General features: G+C 36.7%; 1 protein-coding gene across 14 annotated transcripts in view; it reads right to left on the reverse strand.

Moving 5' to 3' along the window:
* Positions 1 to 21,866, reverse strand: part of LOC141447435 (5-hydroxytryptamine receptor-like) — a 427,009-nt gene that overhangs the window by 267,806 nt on the left and 137,337 nt on the right. The gene's annotated exons all lie outside the window — the stretch shown is intronic.

A 21,866-nucleotide genomic window follows, 5' to 3' on the forward strand; every position in this document is an offset into this window, starting at 1 on the left:
TTTTTGGGGGGGGACCGGAAAAGTTGAATTGTAAATAACGGAAATTAAATTCACTAGAAGCATTTCTGGTAAACAGATTTTGTTTGAAAAAGTTGGAATTTTAATTTTAATTCCTCATTAATTTTAAGGTATAAAATTTCCTTATTTTGAGTCGAGGGACCACAAAATGTGATAATTTGTAAGAGAAGACAGTAAATTGATCTGTTCCTGTGGGTTCTTAGTAATTTAAGGCTAAAAACGATGCCCAACATCAGTTCAATTTCTTTAATTTACGTAAAACGAAATTAATTAAATAGAAATGATTATCTCTTTAATTAATTTATAGCTGGATTAATTGGTTTCTGGGCAGGAAGTTGCCAGAGCTAGAGACTGGGATTTAGCTATGTAATATCCATATTTATTAAGACGCACAAAGTTTTAAAGACCCCCCAGCACCACACTTCCGGCAGAAGCTCCCACCTCTGTCCTCAGTTTTCCATCTCCGGCAGAAAACTATCTATCAATCGAGTGTCAAGTTAGTGGTGATAAATATCCGAACCCATTTTCCTCTTACTAGGGTGTTGATTCGGCCCACTTTTTTCTTATATTTTCCTCCTTATTTTCCATCTTTCTTCCTTCATCCTCAGTATATTGTGTGGGTTTCTACCTAATATCTCTTAGATCACTGGAAATAAATATGGGATTTGTGATTCAAATCAGTATGAGTGGATCTTTTGATAGGCAAGCTCCTAAATCTTCTACTAACCTCCGTTCGCTTGATTTGCTTTTAACCAGATATAGCGCATGAGTAAAAAAAAGGCTTAGTGTCTTGTCAATGCAGTGTCTCGAAATTTTCATCAAAAATGGTGGCTGTAAAATGGAAAATGTATAATTTTCGAATTTCGAACTATTTTATTGTACAAATAATGGGTTACAAGAATTTTCGTAAAACCAGTATTTATTTTGTTCTTCCCCTTTTTTCAAGAATTTTGATGGGAAAATGGGAGGGATGGATTAAGAAAAGTGAAAAGGAAGAGTTTCATATGGGAAAATTGATGGAAGGTAGATTTCAAGATGGCGTAAACAATAATTCTTCCCGTTTTGTAAAAAAAAAACCCTGAGGAATGGCGGGCGGAGAAAATATGGAAAAGAAATTGCAACAGGTTTTCTTTGAAATATGTCCATCAGAGGGAAGAGATCGGGTGAGGCTGTTACAGAGGAAGTAACATGAGTTTAAATTGGGGGGGATAAGAGAAAAGAGAGCAGACACCGGAAGTGAATGACGCACAGAAAGTTTGAGACAGAACTATAAAGGGTCTCAAGCTTGATTACTTATTTACTTCCAAAAAAAAAGAAAAAGAAACATTGAAGTCAGGCTATGCCCAAGTTTTACCCACAGGTGACGTGGGACCACGTAAGGATGCTGCCTTTGCCTTAAAAGTGGAGATCTTCTTAGTGCGCTTACCCTGTCACCTTATATCATAAGGCTGTGGCATACTTACAGCGGAACTAACATGGATATCTACTCTCCTACATCATCAGTCATCATCACATTCAGCTCGGCGTATGCCTTCTAAATGTGTCTGTCGGTCTGTAAGGTGGTAGGACTGCCGCCAGCTGCGACTATGTCTTAGAGAATTTGTTCCGTTTTTTTCCCCCTCTTTTCTGTCTACTAATTTATTCATCCGTTTTGAAGAAATAAGACACAGTCTACATCATTTATTTCGTAGGACTTAAATATTATGAATTGTATACTTTTCATATCAACTTTAGGCACTTCTCGTCCTTAATACAAAATGGAATAACTTTTATGAAATTAAAAAACAAAGTAAAGAAATGCCTATTTTTTAAGGCGGGCTTTACGTTCCATTAAGTATCATCTACAAAGCGACTAACAAACATACTTTACTACAAAGTTCTCATATTAAACATTAAATAAAATGCCCAAGGCCTAGACCGGGGGAATCGAACCCACTAAACCAACAATACATATTAGCTTTGCGGATATAGCCTATAACCGCCTATAATACTTTACTATAAACTCATATTAACCATTAAATAAAATACAAGACCTAGACCAGGAGAATCGAACCCACTAAACCAACAATACATCTTAGCTTTGCGGGTCTAGCCTATAACCGCCTAACATACTTTAGTATAAATTTCTCATATTAATCCATTAAATAAAATCTAAGACCTAGACCAGGAGAATCGAACCCACTAAACCAACAATACATCTTAGCTTTGCGGGTCTAGCCTATAACCGCCTAACATACTTTAGTACAAATTTCTCATATTAACCATTAAATAAAATCTAAAGCCTAGATCAGGGAATAAACCAACCCACTAAACCAACAATACATCTTAGGAACTTTGTTTTTATATCTGTGCAAACTAACTTCAGCTAAGTTCCCTCTGGCTGAAATGAAAGTGAAAGTTGTTTTAAGTAGGGAAAGAAGTTTTTCTACTTTTCAAGAAATTATTTCACACAAATGTCGTTTTGGCCAGCTGTAATTAGAGGGCAAAATTTAAACAATTTTTCTAACTACTGATTCGACTCTAACGATAGAATCTAAGAAGAAAATGTAAAACGGAAAATAATTACAAATATTGTGGCCAACATCAACAAACAGGAAGTGCGTCATTACTTGTACCAAAATTACGCGTATTTCGTCTCCTTGATTTGTACCCGATGGCACTTTTTTGGCATGCTTTTTTTTTGTTTTTAAGACAAATAATTGAACAGCTTCCAAGGGAGGGGGCACGAATTTCACAGCAGATGAATGGACTATCGCTGGGGTTGTCTGCAAACTAAATTGCTGATTTGGGCACCCTAAAGATACGGCTTGACAGTAAGATTAGTTTGTTGTGCCCTGACACGGTCATCCCTTTTGTAGACTACTTGGTTTAGAACCCTTTACTGGGCATTGTGGTTTAATGAGGTAGTACCTACTATAATGGGGCTCGTATACTCTGTTATAGGAGGAGGTAACAACACTCATTTATCTCATGACGGATTGCCTTGCGGTGTGAGGGACGATAGGAACTCCTGTTAGGACAGGTTTAAAGACAGTTATTTCTCTTTAAGATTATTGCCTAAATTATTGGGATTGTTGTGAATCTTGGGTAAATCTAAATCCTAGTCTGGATATTTGTGCTATAGTTTTTGTTTAGGGTAGCTCCAGGGGAGGAGGGAGCGAAGTCCTACCCAAAAACACAAAAATTTTTCTTTCTGTTACTAGCCCTTTTTCTTGTGTACATTTATCTTGAAAATGGCCGCAACGGTTAACTTATAATTTATACACGCTTAAAACCAATTTTCTCGTTTTCGCTAAAAAAAAAAGATGGTTTCATAGAATGGTTAGGAGTGTGGACTTACAAATAATACGAGTCTTCGAACCCACATGTAAGTAAACCACAAGATTTTTTCCATATTCAGAAAATTGCTAATAGTAAAGGTATTTGGGTTCGCCCTCATCCATGGCTCCAAATTTTCAAGTTGGAATTGAGTTGGATTGGAAAAAATACAATTTACCATTGTTCGAAACGGTGCTGGAAGTCTTTTTCTTTCAGCACCTGCATGAAGCGTGCCGCTTTTTCTTTCACAACTTCAACGGAGTGAAATCGTATTCCTTTCAATGCAGATTTGACTTTGGGGAACAGATAAAAGTCACTTGGGGGCCAATGTCAGGCGAATAAGGCAGATGTGGCCTAAAACTGGGATGTTTTACTTGGCTAGAAACGTCTTGACAAACAATGCAGTGTGAGCCGGCGCGTTGTCTTGATGGAGAACCTCGCGACTTGTTCTTCCACAAATCGGGTAGTTTTTTTTCCTTACTGTTTCCTCACAGAGTTAAGCAAGTACCTCACGTTAGTAATGTTGATTAATTATAATCGATATTTTCATCCGTTTTGGATGTGGAAGGGCGACCCGAGCAGTCATCCTCTCCGACGTCTTCTCCGGCCATCTTGGAAACGCTTGAACCATTCAAAAATTCGCGCACGTGATACAACATTCATCGCCAAAAACTTCTTTTAATAAAAGATCAAGTTTCAGTAGCGGTTTTATCAAGTTTTGATGTGAAATTTCACGCCAATTCGTTGCTCTACTACAAGTATAGTATCATGTTTTCGGCAAAACGAAACTAACACTTCTTACACAAACAACGGTTCCGGTCAGACAGATTTCACTGCAAACACGTGAGACGCTGCAATCGAAAGAGAAGGCTTTACGCTGCACAGCCTGTCGGTCGTTAGGATTTGTGACGCATGCATAGTTCTTCTGTAGCAGCATCAGTCTCGTTATTTAATAGCCACACCTCGTATGTAAGTGATATTTAGTTTTCATCCCAAAAATCATCCTTACGGTCCTCTTTAAATTTCGTACGCTTATTTTTTTAATTTTTTTAATGATTTAAGGCGCGTCAACACCTAAGGTTATTTCAGAAGTTTTTTCAGTGCACTGCCGGCCTCCATCACCGGACAGTGAACTGTAAGAAGCTCCTAGGAAGAGAAAATTTAAGGGTCAGCAGCTGGATTCGAACCCGGGACCTTCGCGTGGGAATCCAATACACTAACCGCATATCCCTTCCCTCGAACGCTTATTATATTCATCTTCCGTTATCTATCATTTCTATGAAACATTTTCTTTTTTGTATTCCTAAATGAAAAACTTCTGAGAAAAATTACCACATTGTTTGGTAGTGAAGTGGACATTTTCTTAAAAAGTAATCAGAAGAAAAAAACCGTGATCTATCTACTGGTAGGAAATGAAGGTTAAATATTTCCGGACTAGACAAACTAGATCAATAATTTGCAACAATATTGCCCATAATGAGTTCGCATAAACTAGGATTAGTTCGATAGCTTCGTAGCAGTATTTCCTGCAGAGGATATTGCTTAGCGCAATGACGTATGTGTGTGGGAAGGAAAGAGAGAGTCAGAGAGAGAGAGAGAGACGATTAAATAAGGAAGTAGTGAGAATGTGAGAAGTTTAGCTTTAATGCAGAGAGGAAGTCAGTCTCACCCATCCCGCTTTAGGGATTAAGTTTCGCTTATTAATTTCTGTTGTCAACTTCAATTTGTCGCAGCGAGCGGGAAAATTAGTTTCTGAACTGTGTTATAATTAGTTAAAGAGATTGATCATTATTCGAAACAAATTTACTATCTCTTTCTATGGCACTAGATTTGTAGTTTCATTTCCACCGGAATTGCATCAATTAATTCTTCTCCTTTTTGAACACATCCGCTTATTGGCGAATAACTACTTCACTAACAGTAGTCTAGTAAAAAATTTGTTTTATATTTAAAAATATTAGCGTTACATTTCTGGTTTATTCTTTTTCGGTAACTAACTGTCTTCCAAAAGTTCTGGGTGTATTTAATGTGCCCATTACAAGTATTATGAACGGGCTAAAATCACTTAATATTTAGGGCAAAAGCTTAACTTTAAACTTTGTGGACTTGCGACATATGAAGCTTACAACAATATCAATTAAAACATTTTGTAAGAGGAGAGAAAATCGGAATATTAAAAAGGTATTAGAGAAGATATTTTTTAAGACTAGTTAAGATCTGGAATTCCGGATGCTGTCAATGGACCACACAGACACACTGATCACTTCCAGTTGTCAAGTCTTAAAAAGCATTTTAATCAAATATACTTTTGTATTCCAGACTCCACTAATCTCCCCACTTTTCAAGGGGTCAAAACCATTTTAATTGCTTTTCCTGGATTTAATTTGAAATTGGATACGTTGAAAAAGATCCACTGGGTAACAGTGGAGGGGAATAACCCAAAGAAAAGTGGACCAGCTTCACACAACAGGTGTTGGCGAAGTGTAATCCATTTTCAGGGGCTAAAATTTTATATTTTTCCTTATTCACCTTCATTTAGTTTTCCCGCATTATCATATTTATTATGGTAATAAAATTGGAATTAAAAATTACAAACAAACATACAAAACAACTTTTTTATTACAGCAATTTAAGTAATTAAATTTCCCTGAAACATGGAAATTTATAGCCAAAATTTAATTTCCCTTTAACATCAAACAGGCTTTTCCTGTTATAAAATCGTACTGAATGAAAGTTTCCAATTAAACTTGTAGGGCCCCCCTTATAATTGAAGTTTTTGATAAATAAATGAAACACTGGTAAATGTTAAAATAAATAAATAAATAAAACTAAAATAAAACTAGTTTTTCCGGGCAACTAGTACGAGGGTCGTTTGAAAAGTCCGTGCAAAAATAAAAACTCCTTAATTTTTTGGGGTAAACCTTTTTTATTTTTCAACATAGTCTCCTTTTAGGCTTATACACTTCGTCCAACGCTGCTCTAGTTTGTTGATCCCTTCCGAATAATAGGATTTGTCCAAGTCTGGAAAATAGCCATTCGTTTCTGCAATCACCTCCTCGTTTGAATAAAATCTTTTTCCCGCCAGCCATTTCTTCATATTGGGGAACAAATAGTAGTCTGAGGGAGCCAAGTCTGGAGAATAGGGGGGGATGTGAAACGAGTTGGAACCCTATTTCCATTAATTTTGCGACCACAACTGCTGATGTGTGAACTGGTGCGTTGTCGTGATGGGAAAGGACTTTTTTTGTGGGCCAATCGTGGGCGTTTTTCTTGCAGCTCGGTTTTCAAACGGTCCAATAACGATGAATAATATGCACCTGTAATAGTTTTACCCTTTTCCAGATAGTCGATGAGGATTATTCCTTGCGAATCCCAAAAGACAGTCGCCATAATCTTTCCGGCCGAAGGAACGGTCTTCGCCTTTTTTGGCGCAGATTCCCCCTTGGTAACCCATTGTTTAGATTGTTCTATGGTCTCAGGAGTGTAGTGATGTATCCATGTTTCATCCACAGTGACGAAACGACGCTTAAAGTCCTGAGGATTCTTCTGGAACAGCTGCAAACCGTCCTTGCAACACTTCACACGATTTCGTTTTTGGTCAAGCGTGAGCAATCGCGGCACCCATCTTGCGGATAGCTTTGTCATGTCCAAATGTTGATGCAAAATATTTGGACCCGTTCATTCGAGATGCCCACAGCACTAGCAATCTCACGCACCTTCACTCTTCTGTCATCCATCACCATATCATGGATTTTATCAATGATTTCTGAAGTAGTAACCTCAACAGGGCGTCCAGAACGTTCAGCGTCACTTGTGCCCATATGGCCACTCCGAAAATTTTGAAACCACTTATAAACTGTTCTAATAGAAGGTGCAGAGTCACCATAATGTTTATCAAGCTTCTCTTTAGTCTCCTGAGGCGTTTTGCCTTTCATAAAGTAGTGTTTAATCAACACACGAAATTCTTTTTCGTCCATTTTTTGAAAATCACTCGACTTCCTCGATTCAAACGAATGCCAAACACAAAGAAATAGACCGATCTGGCTGAAACTTGGTGTGTGTTCTTCGAAGAGATGCTACTAACTAAACATAACCTCGATACGCGCCAGTGGTGCTATCTCTCTGACTTTTCAAACGACCCTCGTATTTATCAAAATTTATAATTTTGTCTAGAGATCTAATATTACTACAAATTATACAAGGTCTTGGAATCGTACAATAGACTTGAGTAGAACTTGAAAAGGAAAGCTTAACTTCAATTTTCTTCTCTAGCAACACGTTTAAATGAAAATTTGGTTTTAAACGGAAGTGGTTATCGCAATGGTCGAGATATTAATAATTATTCAAATAAAAGATTTAGTTCAAGAAGCAAAAAATATGAAACCAAAGTTCCGTGAAAATCCTAAGGATTATTTTGCGGGAGATCCTTTTTAAAGAAAACGAAAAATTCATTTATTATTGTTAGTACTTACAACTGTGAGATTTCGCTTAATGATCTTCGGATTTTTACACTAATTCCCTTAAATTCTCGTCAAATAATTACAATAATAAAGGCGGATATACAGGAGTGTTCAGTTTAAGACGGCTCAAAATGCATTTCATGCTTAAACGGTTAATCTGAGCAAAAAATGGTAGAGGAAAAATTTGTTGCCCGTCAACTCTAGTTTCAGAATATGTGACTTGATTTTAGATTCCTGCCCGCATACGCGGCTGACGCGTGACCAAAAGTGAGGCTTTGCAGTTTACCCTCATTTTCATATACACACTTTTCAAGCATAAAAAGTTATGAAAGAAACCGGAAACCGCAATTCGATATCTTCAAAATTAAAGGTGCTAGGCCATTTCAAAATCTGGTATTTATTAATCATATTTCAATTTTTTAACTTGTTATCAAAGAGAAAGAAGAGCACGCGATAGGTCATTTTTATGTATTTTTTCATCCCCTTTCTACTGAAAATATTGCCAAGGCAGTAAAGCTAGTATTTTTCTTAATATCGGAAAATAAGTAGTTTTCCGAGTGATTTTTCTAAGAAAAATCAAATCTTAAGAGCTTTAGATGTTCTCCAAGCATACACAAAATGGCTAAAAATTAATTTTACATCTGTTACAAACAAGAAGGTTTAATAATTATTTGGTAATTTTGGGAGAGTAGCGTTTAATTACCGAAAAAAATTGGGAACCTCCTGCCACATATTTAAGTGGTCAATATCTTTCTTGTAAAGGATCAAATTTATTCCTTAATTTATCAAATAATACACTTTACGCAGCTTGTGCAGCCATGTACTGTATCTTCAAAGGTGCCTCCTCAGATACAGAGAACAGTTGATAACCTCCTGGCTAACCTGGCTTGCGAGCCAGGCCATTTTGTTTTAAAACCAGTTGTTCGAATTTTTGTAGGGACTTTCATTTCCGGTTGAAATTACACGATTATAGATGTTAAAATATGGTAATTTTATTATATTAATTAATTAATTAATTAATTATTAATTTTATTAATTTGATTTAAGCTAGGTTATCTTTTTTTAAAAAAATTAAAGAATACTGTAAAAAATTACGCATTACACAAACGTTCTTTATCTTCATTATAACCTTTGTTATTGCAAGTTTCATTTTACTGGTTCTCTTTTATGACACTTTGGCCGAGGCACTTTTTTTAAACGTGGAACTTACACTTTATTCCCTTCCCCCCTCTACGTAGACCATATTTTCGTTCTCTTTCTTCATCCCTCTCTCCTTAATGTCCTTTTATCCGTCTACTGTACTGTTGAGATCCTGTCCCGTAGGTCGTTATCCAGGCATAAAGAGCTACATTATCCTTTTGTAAGGGAGGAAGAGAAATCCAGTTATTTCCGGTATGGACCCTCCACCCATTAGAGAGTAGAAAACAGGAATTTTCTTTTTTTTTTAAGTATCTTTCTACTAAATGTTTATTTCCTTTTATTGCGCATGCCCAGATAAATAAAAAGGGGTATACTAACAGTTGGCGAGCGTGCTTGATGTATCCCCAAAGTTATCTGGAATTCCTCTAAAAAAAATTAATGTTTTACGAAAGAAAATGGAAAAATCTGTGATAAACTTTGAAATATACGTTTTGAAGTCCTCCTCCTATAAAAAAGAGGTTTAAAAAAAATGAGTTCCTGCATGTTATTGCATGTGCATAGCGAACTTTTTTTTTTTAAAAAAAAAAAAATCACAAGTGACTTTTTCTTTAAATTTCGTTTGCAAGCCCACACAGGAAGTTACTGGCTCTTAGCGATGATATTCCTTCAATTGAGAGTATCACTTCTATAATCTTTTGTCGCTTTATGATATTTTTACCGGAACTAGTTCTATTCTACATTCCGAACAAAATAGACACGTTGAACTACAACTATAATACAGTTCTAGTTCAATTGTAGTAGAAGTACCACTTTTTTTTTTTTAAGAACCGACCAAAGTACTTAGCAAACAATTTCAAACATGAAAATGATGGACTTCTATCATGTGATTAGCTCTATAAGTTCAGAAAAGAAAACATCGTTAAAAATAAAATAAACTTTTAAAATACTAGCTAAACGTCTTCGGTTAAGACTTATCGTCTATCTAAGAAAAGTTAGGCCTGATGATGATGACAAATAATAAAAATACTTAATCAACACCCAGAAGTCGATTGCGAATCTTTTCATAACCGCGCTCTGCCTGCCTCAGAACAAGGATCTCTCGTTGCCGAGAGAGAGAGAGCGAGAGATCACACTGTCCCTCTGCGAATAATCTTAGGAGAATCCTATACCCATTAGGAGGCTCTCTTAGGATGAGAAGCATATATAACATGAAGAACCTGAATTCAATTCCAGTATTTCCATGACTCCAGAACTTCGGCTCCATAGCCTGATTCTCCTCCATAACAAACTTATTTTTTTAAATGAATAAAATTTTAATTATTTTTCATTTTTGTTACAGGTAAGTTCCAGTCAATATTATTGGTTATCTGCTAAGTTCAACATACCATTGGGTGAGCTTTATATACGCACATTATGTTTATCTGTATATTTATTTCTACGCAAGCTGGATAAAGGCAAAGATTTTTGTGAGGTTGGAGGCAGTTAGACGTGTTGTAATTAGAAGTTGATGGGCGTAAATATAGGATTGGATTAAAGAATGATCTTAGATCACGTTAAGTTAGACAATAACGGTGTTCTTAAGATATCAGCACCAATACAATACAGCTCCTAGATCTGTCAATGTACTCGTATGTGTTAACTAAATAATATATACAGGGGTGAACCAGTAAGTAATGTCAATAGGCCTACTGTGTGTAGTACATCTAAAGTGGAGTTCAATGACGTATTGGCCAACTTCATATTTTCCACTGTTCTTGAGTGACGTCACTTAATTTTTCCCCCTAAAAACATTACTTTTTTCCCCCCCAAAAAATGTTATTACTCAGAAAGTTTTAGTCCGAATTCAAATCTGATGACACGGTTAGAAAGACAGATAAATTTTCTAAAAATTGATACCATTTTGAAGCATAAGTTATTCTCCCAAACAGCCTCAATCTTCCCTCCTGGATACTGGGAAAAATAAAAGTAATAGAAATTTTTAAGAAAACTCAATTAGGCTCTTATGTGATCATTATCAGACCTACTCATGTAAAGGATCAAACTTATTCCTTAATTTATCAAATAATGCACTTTACTCAACTTGTGAAGCATGTACTGTGCCTTCAAAGGTGCCTCCTTTGATATCGAATTGCGGTTTCCGGTTTCTTTCATAACTTTGTATACTCTTTAAAAGTGTGTATATGAAAATGGGGGGGTCAACCGCAAACCATCACTTTTGGTCGCGCGTCAGCCACGTATGCGGGCAGGAATCTAAAATCAAGTCACATATTCTGAAACTAGAGGTGACGGGCAACAAATTTTTCCTCTATCATTTTTTGCTCAGATTAACCGTTTAAGCATGAAATGCATTTGAGCCGTCTTAAAATGAACACCCTGTATATTAATACAAAAATAATGAATTTTTTTTTTTGAATTCAAGGGATTTTGAATCAAAAATTTTGGTTATTTCAGCTGAAAAATAGAAAAAGCAAAAATACAACCGCCTTTTTTCTTTCAACTTAAATTATCTTATAATGAAATCCAATAGATCGGATTACCATCTCCTCTTTTTTGGGTATCCTCTTTTCCAGGAGCATTAAATTCGCTGAGACACTTTTATTTTATCCAGCACTTCCAGTGAGATCAAGAGAGGGTACACCCCCCCCCCCGGTAAACTGTGAGTTAGCTTAAGTATGTGAGTACGTTTATATGTACCTTAAAGAAATGTGGTTATCTGCCGGTAGAGGTAGTATATGTTCGGTAGGAGAGAGTCTATAGATAGAGAGGGTGTATGCCTAAGATTTGTAGAAGCCCCCCCTGATTTACCTAACAAATTTTTGTGGGGCTAGTATATATGTATAAAAGCCCACTTCCTTTTTACACACACACACAGACGTGCAAATTGTAGGAAAGATTTTCTCATAGTATCTTTTTTGGCAGGGTTCTCCCTAATGTATACCCCCTCCCAAAATCTGACTCCTCCATTTCTTTGTGTCCATTTCCTCCCTCCTCAAGCCCCCCCCCACCGGTAGCCCCAGCTAACTATTGGTTTGGTGGTGGCTCTTCTCTTATATAACCATTGGTTATTGGCCATTTCGACCAGCCATTGGGACCATCCAGTAAAGTGGGGGCTTTTGCCTAAAAAAAAAACCCTTGCTGACCCCCCCATTCCAGAAACTATTCTCACATCCTGTATTCAGCGCATATACCCTGAGTTGATCTACATCTATTTGGCCATTTTTTTTTTTTTTTTTAGCACTGTTTCAGCAGTTCTGCAGTCTGCTTTGCAGGGTACTATACCCAGTGTCTTACTTATTTTACTATATGGTGCTAAGGTCCTGTAAGAATCTTGAACACCTTCAGCACCGCATCCCTGTCCAAAATGCACGGAGTCTCCATCTTCTGACTCCAAGCCTTCTAATATCGGTTTCGACATCGTCCAGCCATCTCAAGCTAGGACGTGCTCTTTTTCTTCTTCCACCTCGATTTCCATATAACAATTTTTTGTTTCGTAGACTTTTATAACCTTGATTGGCTTTTTTTTTGTTTTTGGCTTTTTTTGGAATTGGCTTTCGCCATACAGCCAGCATCGTCTAGGTGCTTATCACTAGCATAACACTCATTCTCCATTCTTACTTATAAATACATTCGCTTCACACATTCATCCCTCTACTATATACTACTATTTACATACAAACTTACAGCTAATGGATGGATTATTACTCTATATTCCTGCCATCCTTATAGCTTAACCTGAATTAAAATCATGTAATCCTTCTCTAATCATTTTCTTCCATTCATTCTAATCGGCTGTAACTTTCAAATACATTCATATTTCTTTGCTATCTCTGCTATAGACTTAGGCACATAGTTGTTGGTGGAGAATATTAGCGAAATGGTGCATCTAAATACCTGTATATGTCGTCAAACATTCGTTTCCTTTCTAGTACATAACGTGGACATATCCATTATTATATGTTTGAAATCCTCCTCCTCATTGCAATCTACGCAAAGAGGAGAGAGGACCTTTTTGTTGATCCTGTGAAGATACAATCCGTACACCGCGTGGTTCGCTCTCAAACCTGCTTATTGTCGCAACAACCCATTTATTCAGTGACAGTTCCCCTTAAATTGGCTTCTCAACCTCCTTAGCGTGTGGAGAGAAACCACTTTTTTCTGGCTGCTGCAATTTTTCAGCCAACTACTCGACTGGCACATTGCCTGAAATACCACATTTGTACCACCAATTACCTACCCCTAAGACTGGCTGTCGCCCCTCTATAGTTTCGAAGACAATGTTTTAGTTGACCATGTCTTACATTGTAGGTTAGAAGCTCACAAACAGTACTATAGCATACCCTCCATCCGGTGGAAAAAGCTGAAAAGCTTTATGAAATAACCTTCATAACACCTGCATTACTCTAGGATATTTTGCAACCAAATGTATCAGTACATAGATGTGGGCCCGTTATTTCCGGTGGGTATAATTCAAAATCTAGTTTTCAGTGGCGTTGGCTTTCATATTCACAGAATTAAGGTTAAAAAAAGTGTATAGTGTTGGCCAAAAAATTAAATATATTAATCTCTTAATTTTATACTTATCGAAAGATTGTTTTGATTTACTCATGTTTTAGTTGCTGATAGTGAAAAATTGTGAATATAGACGCGTTTTCATTTCTTTATAATCGCGTAGAGAGAGAGAGATTTCAAAGATTAAACTCTTTTATGCACCGCCAAAGAAAAAAAAATTACTGATAAAAATTACTGTTAAAAATTACTGATAAAAATTACTGATAAAAATTACTGATAAAATTACTGATAAAAATTACCGATAAAAATTACTGATAAAAACAAAAAATGAATTTAACTCAACAGTATTTATATGTTGAGTTAGGAGAATTTAGGATAGCCATGCGTGAGTATTGGTGTGTAAGTAGTGAAAGTGGTTTGATTGAGAGGAAATGATATTCTGTTGGATTTTGGCCAGTTCCGGCGCTGGAGGAATTTCCACCAATCAAAGGGACCACATTAAAAGGAAGGGTTCAAACCAGCCTTTTACGCTTCGCTCTTCCGTATTTTGTAGTTAAATATGGGGCCAGGGGGGCAGCACATGGAGCTTCTATAATACCTACATTCAGACTGTATTTACTCTGGGCTCTATTATTGATATAGCCGACTATAATTTTCTCTTTCTCTAGTATTTTAACCATTTCTTTCTGTTTTATTAATTCCAGAAAAATACCTATGATACCTATACAGGGTGTCCCAAGCTATATGGATAACGACTATTTCTCGGAAACTAAGATAGCTAGAAAAAAAACTAAAAAATACGTGTTCCCTTAGTTTTTTTGTTAGAAATCCAAATTTAATTTGTAAATTTTATATCCGACACGTGGGGGAATTCAGTGGCCACCTCGTTCACCGGACTTGACACCTATGGTGTCATCTTTGGTGTTACCTGAAAAACAAGGTGATTATTCATAACTTTTTGCTTTCTTTTCTTATTTCTGCTTATCTAAAAGCATTTCTAAATCTAGGTGTATCAGAATCAAGCCGGGATTGCATCTGTAGTTGAACTAAAGCAAAGAATTGCTTTAGAATTGGATCCCTGTAACTCGGTTAAATTCGAATCTATTTCTTTGGCAGTAAGGGACAATCGGCAGGAAAGAGCATCTCTAATGGCGGAGGCCATTTCGAGCATCATCTGTAATATTAATGAGGAGTAAAATTTATAATAAAATAGTACTTTTCTTCTTATTCAATCAAAAAACCGTTATAATATTATCATTTTGAAATTTCTTATAAGAATCATGTTTTCATTCATAACTTCTAAAATATCGCTCACAGGAAAAAACCGTTCAAGTAAATTTTTCTTTAAAAAAAATAGAGAAATCTATTTCTGAAATAAAAACTACACCTCCCCACTTGAAAAAAAGGAAGTTGGTGCCTGTATCTCGCTTCTGGAAGCACCGAAAAAAATTTACAAAGTAAATTTGGATTTCTAACAAAAAACTAAGGGAACACGTATTTTTTAGTTTTTGTTCTAGCTATCTTAGTTTCCGAGAAAAAGTTGTTATTCATATAGCTTGGGATACCCTGTATATGATTACCTGATCATACTACTCTTAAGTATTGTTTAAGTACATACCAATAAATATTGAGAAAATATTGTAATCGTTTAAATTTTCCTCGGAAATAATCGTATTTTGTGATTTCCGGAGTCCTAAACAATTATTCTTTGTGTCCGTTTTAGAAATCGCAGAAAATTAAAAGAAAAATGGACAAATCTCACAATAATAAGGTTTTGGCCCCCAAATCAGACCAACCGTATGGATCATTTTTGTGAATTGATTTTTCCAGTTTTCCCTTTTTTCCAGGACTCCTGCGTAATTTTATTTGAAAATAGCTTTTCCTGTGAAGGATAAAGGGGTAGATTCCTTTTAAATTAAAAAAAAAAAAAAATTGAATTTAACGTAAAAGTGTTTTGTTTGAGGATAATTTATGTTTAGGTTCATCTTCATGTAGGTGGGAGAGAGAATTGATTGAATTTTTTATAAAAAACCAGTGGTTCTTATGAAAAACCCGATCAGTTTTTTGGCCGTAACTCAGCCAAAACAGGAAGTTACAGCATCGGGGGGTGGAAAATTTGAGAACTTGGCCCCTCCCAAACAAAACAGTACAGATAGTTTACCTCATTTTTTCCGGATTTCCGCTTTCCAAAAAATGTTATTAACGATTGGTACGTTTTAAATGGATCACCCCCTGAATAAGACGTTTCTTTCATCTCATTCTACAGGTTGCCAATAATTTTTTTTTAATTCGATTTTGAAATAATTAGTGTGAAATAACTTAAGTTTTTGTGACGGCGGCGGAAGTAAATTAATTGAGTTTTCTTATCCTTTTGAACAAAAGCGTAATTTATCTTAGTCTGGGAAAGAGAGATTAATGTGAAGTTTGGTGTATACAGATAGACAGACCGACATAGAGAGAGTTTGGAGAGAGAGTAGGAGAAAGAGAGACGATTGTGCTAAAAAGAGAATGGTTTCTGGAAAGGTGGGCGTACATCAAGAGTGTCTCTTACCAAGAAGAAGGAGTCGGGGCGGAGGGAGGGTGATCGCGTCCCTAGAGCAAACTAGCAGCAGCAGTCAAACCTTTCTTGCTCCCATAGTTTGGCTAAGTCGAGGAAAGCAAGCTTGTGGTAAGAATTTTGTGAGTGTGCAACGTGTAGATGTGAAGGAATTGAAGTAGTGTCCTGAGTTTCATCAATAACTCTAGCAGCTCAAAGTAGAGTGGGGTTGATAGAAATGCCATCCTAGAGCCCAGAAGAAGAAGCAGTAGCGCGCTGGAAGGAACGGATATCTTGCTGTTCTAGTATCTCCTGTACTCACACACTGATGTGCGGTAGAATACAGCCTCCCCACCCCCATGGGAGTAAGAGCAGATCGTACAGTGGTGCCGGTTGCCGTTGGTGAAGTGAAGATATACTAAGTGAAGAGATGGTTTTGTAGTTGACAGGACGAGTTTTGAAGGGAAAAGAAGGGAAAGGAGTATTGGGGCGGCTATGGCGGGGGTTGAGTGCATGTATTGGGGTAACTGGAACTGTGGACGGGATATAGATGCTACTGGGGGAGATAGTGTAGGAGGAACTTCAGGGAGGGATGAAGTGTGTCACAGTGGAAAAGCTATCCTCTTCATCTATCCCACGGGAAAGGTTAGGATATTCATGTTGATGTTTTGGGTATATCGTTGGCGTTTACTTGGATAGTGAAAAGATCGACTCCCCCCCCGGCCGCCTGCCACCCCCTAGGGTTAGGACTAGAAGCTGCATGCGTGCAGACGTTTATCTAAATGGGCATTCCTCACATATTCTCCCAGCCCAATATGATGTTACTAATGAAATTCCCTAAGAAGGGAACGTATGCCCGTCTGTGCGTGTGGATGATGTTCAATGTCTATATACGTATATACACAGAACCTCCCAGAGCACACTACATCGTGTGCCTCCTCTTTCCCCCCTTCGCTACAACCTTCCCCTACAAACCACCAGCATCATCCCCTTTTATCATTCCCCCTAAAATAGAGACAGGAGAAGTGGGGAGGAAAATAGAGGAGATTTTGATGGTTATCCTCGGTATTCATTGAATTAGGTCGATTATCCCCATGGTGGGAGCATTATTCAATAACGCTAAAGGTTTTTCCTTCGTTTATTTTTTTGTACTTATTTTATAAATCTTCCTGAATTATAATTTTCTCCTTTTTATCAAATCAATTTTTCTTTTTAAGTATACTAATCACTTAAAGAAACCTGAATAGTTAATTTTTCCACTTACAAGAATCTCTCACTTATCCCTTTATTAAGTATTCTTACATTTACAAGGAAGTCATTATGATTATTCCAAATTGTCGGTATTCTTTTCTTGGTCGTTTTGAGATCTTTAAATAATAAGTAGTTTTTATAAGATGAAAGATTAAGAAAAAATACTGAAATCAGAAACTTGATTGGAGACATTTCATTTTTAAGTACAGTTTTACGAACTGTGTAATATGAATAAGAGATAAATATGTTGATTAAACTCAGAGTATGAATAAAAATTTTACAAGATCAACTTGAATTTTGCAGCATCAGAAATTCATGTTAGCATTTGCACTAAGTTTTTATTGATTTCTTCTTTCTTTTTTTATTGATGTCTTCAGCGAACATGTTCATTCATGTTCCGTTTTCCGAGCGGTGGTTTTCATGTTACCAGTTCTAAACTGTAGGTGGAGGTAGGTGCAATGTAGCCTTCATAGATTAATTGCGGACGATATTGCTCACCCTACTTTAAAAGCACTCCTACCAAATTAAGGATGAAGTAAGAATCTGGTAGGGTTCTAGGGATCTGTCATTCTCCAATAACAGGTTGTATATTGCCCGGAAATTCGTAACTTCCTCTTTGGGTAAGAAGAGCAACGCTGTCCAGGAGGAGATTTATTTTTGAGTATCCTCCATAGGAGGAGAAAAACGGCACTGCAAGTGCGATGGGATTGTCCTGGGGAGGAAAAAAAAACCGAGACCTGAGAGCTTCACCTCCAAGAATTAAGTGTCTGATTAAACGGACGTGTTTGGAGGGCGAGCTCTAGTGTGGTGGGAGCCACAATAGATCCAAAGGGATCGCAGTGGCGTAGGGCTTTAAAGGTCGCCCTGATAGAATCTATCTAGTATCCTCTATCACCCCGTAGAATCTGCAACTGTTATCACTATTCTAGGCTTTGGTTCTTCAAGTGATCTCTAGGTCATCTTGTGGATATCTGGAAATATGCAGAGGTTTTTGCTTATAAGAAGACAAACTTCAGTTTTCTTTCTTCGAAACTGCTAAATAGATATAAGCGATTTTCATGAATGAAATATATAAAAAGTTTTTCTTTTCCATTTAAATCGAATTTTTCTAAAATCTGGATATACCGGATGTTCATTTTAAGACGGCTCAAATGCATTTCATGCTTAAACGGTTGTTCTAAGCGAAAAATGGTAGAAAAATTTTTGGTAGAAAAAATTGTTGCCCGTCATCTCTAGTTTCAGAATATGTGACTTGATTTTAGATTCCTGCCCGCATACGCGGCTGACGCGCGACCATAAGTGAGGGTTTGCAGTTGACCCCCATTTTTATATACACAATTTTAAAGAGTATAAAAAGTTGTGAAAGAAACGGGAAACCTCAATTCGATATCTTCAAAATTAAAGGTGCTAGGCCATTTCAAAATCAGGTATTTATTAATCATATTTCAATTTTTTAACTTGTTATCAAAGAGAAAGAAGAGCACGCGATAGGTCATTTCTATGTATTTTTTCATCCCCTTTCTACTAAAAATATTGCCAAGGCAGTAAAGCTAGTATTTTTCTGAATATCGGGAAATAAGTCGTTTTCCGAGTGATTTTTCTAAGAAAAATCAAATGTTAAGAGCTTTTAATGTTCTCGAGCATACACAAAATGGGTAAAAATTAATTTTACATCTGCTACAAACAAGAAGGTTTAATAATTATTTGGTAATTTTGGGAGAGTTGCTTTTAATTACCGAAAAAAATTGGAAACCTCCTGCCACATATTTAAGTGATTAAATATCTTTCATGTAAAGGATCAAACTTATTCCTTAATTTACCAAATAATGCACTTTACTCAACTTGTGAAGCATGTACTGTGCCTTCAAAGGTGCCTCTTCAGATACAGAGAGCAGTTGATAACCTCCTGGCTAACCTGGCTTGCGAGTCTGAGGAGGCACCTTTCAAGAAACAGTTCATGCTGCAAAAGCTGCAAAAGTGCATTATTTGATAAATTAAGGAATAACTTTGATCCTTTACATGAAAGATATTGATCTCTCAAATATGTGGCAGGAGGTTTCCAATTTTTTTGGTAATTAAACGCAACTCTCCCAAAATTACCAAATAATTATTAAACCTTCTTGTTTGTAACAGATGTAAAATTAGTTTTTAAACATTTTGTGTATGCTTGAGAACATCTAAAGCTCTTAACATTTGATTTTTCTTAGAAAAATCACTCGGAAAACAACTTATTTCCCAATATTAAGAAAAATACTAGCTTTACTGCCTTGGCAATATTTTTAGTAGAAAGGGGATGAAAAAAATACATAAAAATGACCTATCGCGTGCTCTTCTTTCTCTTTGATAACAAGTTAAAAAAAATTGAAATATGATTAAAAATACCAGATTTTGAAATGACCTAGCACCTTTAATTTTGAAGATATCGAATTACGGTTTCCGGTTTCTTTCATTACTTTTTATACTCTTTAAAACTGAGTATATGAAAATGGGAGTCAACAGCAAACCCTCACTTTTAGTCGCGCGTCAGCCGCGTATGCGGGCAGGAATCTGAAATCAAGTCACATATTCTGAAACTAGACGTGTCAGGCAACAAATTTTTCCTCTACCATTTTTAGCTCAGAACAACCGTTTAAGCATGAAATGCATTTGAGCCGTCTTAAAATGCATATGCACCATATTTTCGGTTCTAGAATTAATGGGAACCAGTAAATCATTTTACCGAATTCCATGTACCATTTATTGATATACTTTGATTTGTAAATAGTTCAATGTTTTTATCAATACCTTCTTATCAGCGGTCAGCCTTGCAACGTCATTGAAGATGTAGAAGGATCTTGCTTTGCAACAGTAAACTTCTTATCACTTTCCAAAAAAAACCACTATCATCTCTGGTCCAGTCTATTGATTAATAGACGTGGGAAAACACGTAGGTGTCCTCTGTTATCACTAATCAGAGAAACAAAAAGTTTTCCAATCAACAGGTGTAGTAGGAGAAACTGCCAAGGTTGTCTCTGAACATTTTTATCTCTATTATGCGAAAATCTGAATACTCGTATTTCAGTTTTGGACCATCATCACTAACTATTTCACCTCCTCGTCTTAATAGTGAGCCCAACTTTCCATTTGTTTGTATAGCCGTTGTTGTCATAAATGGGCTACCAACAACAAACGGCTGTTTTGGGTAAACCCACAGTGTAAACGGACAATGATCGTTTTGTTATCTTCAAGTGAAGTTGAAGATCAATTTCTAATTATGGCTATTGAAGAGTTTATTGCTGGCGACTCATTTATGTAATTATTATCTAATCAAAATGCTAGCTTAACCTCAAAAAGGGTTATTAATTAGATGAATTCATTACGTTTTCAAAACTTTTTTTTTTTAAGCGAAATATTTAATTAGTTCCGTTTGGTTGTTACAACTGACTACCTAATAGTGACTTTCCTGTTTTATATTAACAATGCGTTATTTCCATATATATTGCGTCATGTCCACAATTTATCTCAAACCGTTTTCCCGTTCAGTGAACCCACTTTCTGTTTGTTCGTGAGGCTGTTCTTGTTCATAAATCGGCTACCAACAACAAACGCGGTTGTTTTGTTTGCACATACGAGGGTCGTTTGAAAAGCCCGTGCAAAGTCAGAGAGATAGCACTACTGGCGCGTATCGAGGTTATGTTTAGTTAGTAGCATCTCTTGGAAGAACACACACCAAGTTTCAGCCAGATCGGTCTATTTCTTTGTGTTTGGCATTCGTTTGAATCCAGGAAGTCGAGTGATTTTCAAAAAATGGACGAAAAAGAATTCCGTGTGTTGATTAAACACTACTTTATGAAAGGCAAAACGCCTCAGGAGACTAAAGAGAAGCTTGATAAACATTATGGTGACTCTGCACTTTCGATTAGAACAGTTTATAAGTGGTTTCAAAATTTTCGGAGTGGCCATATGGGCACAAGTGACGCTGAACGTTCTGGACGCCCTGTTGAGGTTACTGATCCAGAAATCATTGATAAAATCCATGATATGGTGATGGATGACAGAAGAGTGAAGGTGCGTGAGATTGCTAGTGCTGTGGACATCTCGAATGAACGGGTACATAATGTTTTGCATCAACATTTGGACATGACAAAGCTATCCGCAAGATGGGTCCCGCGATTGCTCACGCTTGACCAAAAACGAAATCGTGTGAAGTGTTGCAAGAACGGTTTGCAGCTGTTCCAGAAGAATCCGCAGGACTTTAAGCGTCGTTTCGTCACTGTGGATGAAACATGGATACATCACTACACTCCTGAGACCAAAGAACAATCTAAACAATGGGTTACCAAGGGGGAATCTGCGCCAAAAAAGGCGAAGACCGTTCCTTCGGCCGGAAAGATTATGGCGATTGTCTTTTGGGATTCGCAAGGAATAATCCTCATCGACTATCTGGAAAAGGGTAAAACTATTACAGGTGCATATTATTCATAGTTATTGGACCGTTTGAAAACCGAGCTGCAAGAAAAACGCCCACGATTGGCCCACAAAAAGTCCTTTTCCATCACGACAACGCACCAGCTCACACCTCAGCACTTGTGGTCGCAAAATTAATGGAAATAGGGTTCCAACTCGTTTCACATCCCCCCCTATTCTCCAGACTT

This window comes from Rhodnius prolixus, unplaced genomic scaffold (assembly GCF_049639745.1).
Source record: "Rhodnius prolixus isolate KJV_2025 unplaced genomic scaffold, Rpr scaffold_7, whole genome shotgun sequence".
NCBI lineage: Eukaryota > Metazoa > Arthropoda > Insecta > Hemiptera > Reduviidae > Rhodnius > Rhodnius prolixus.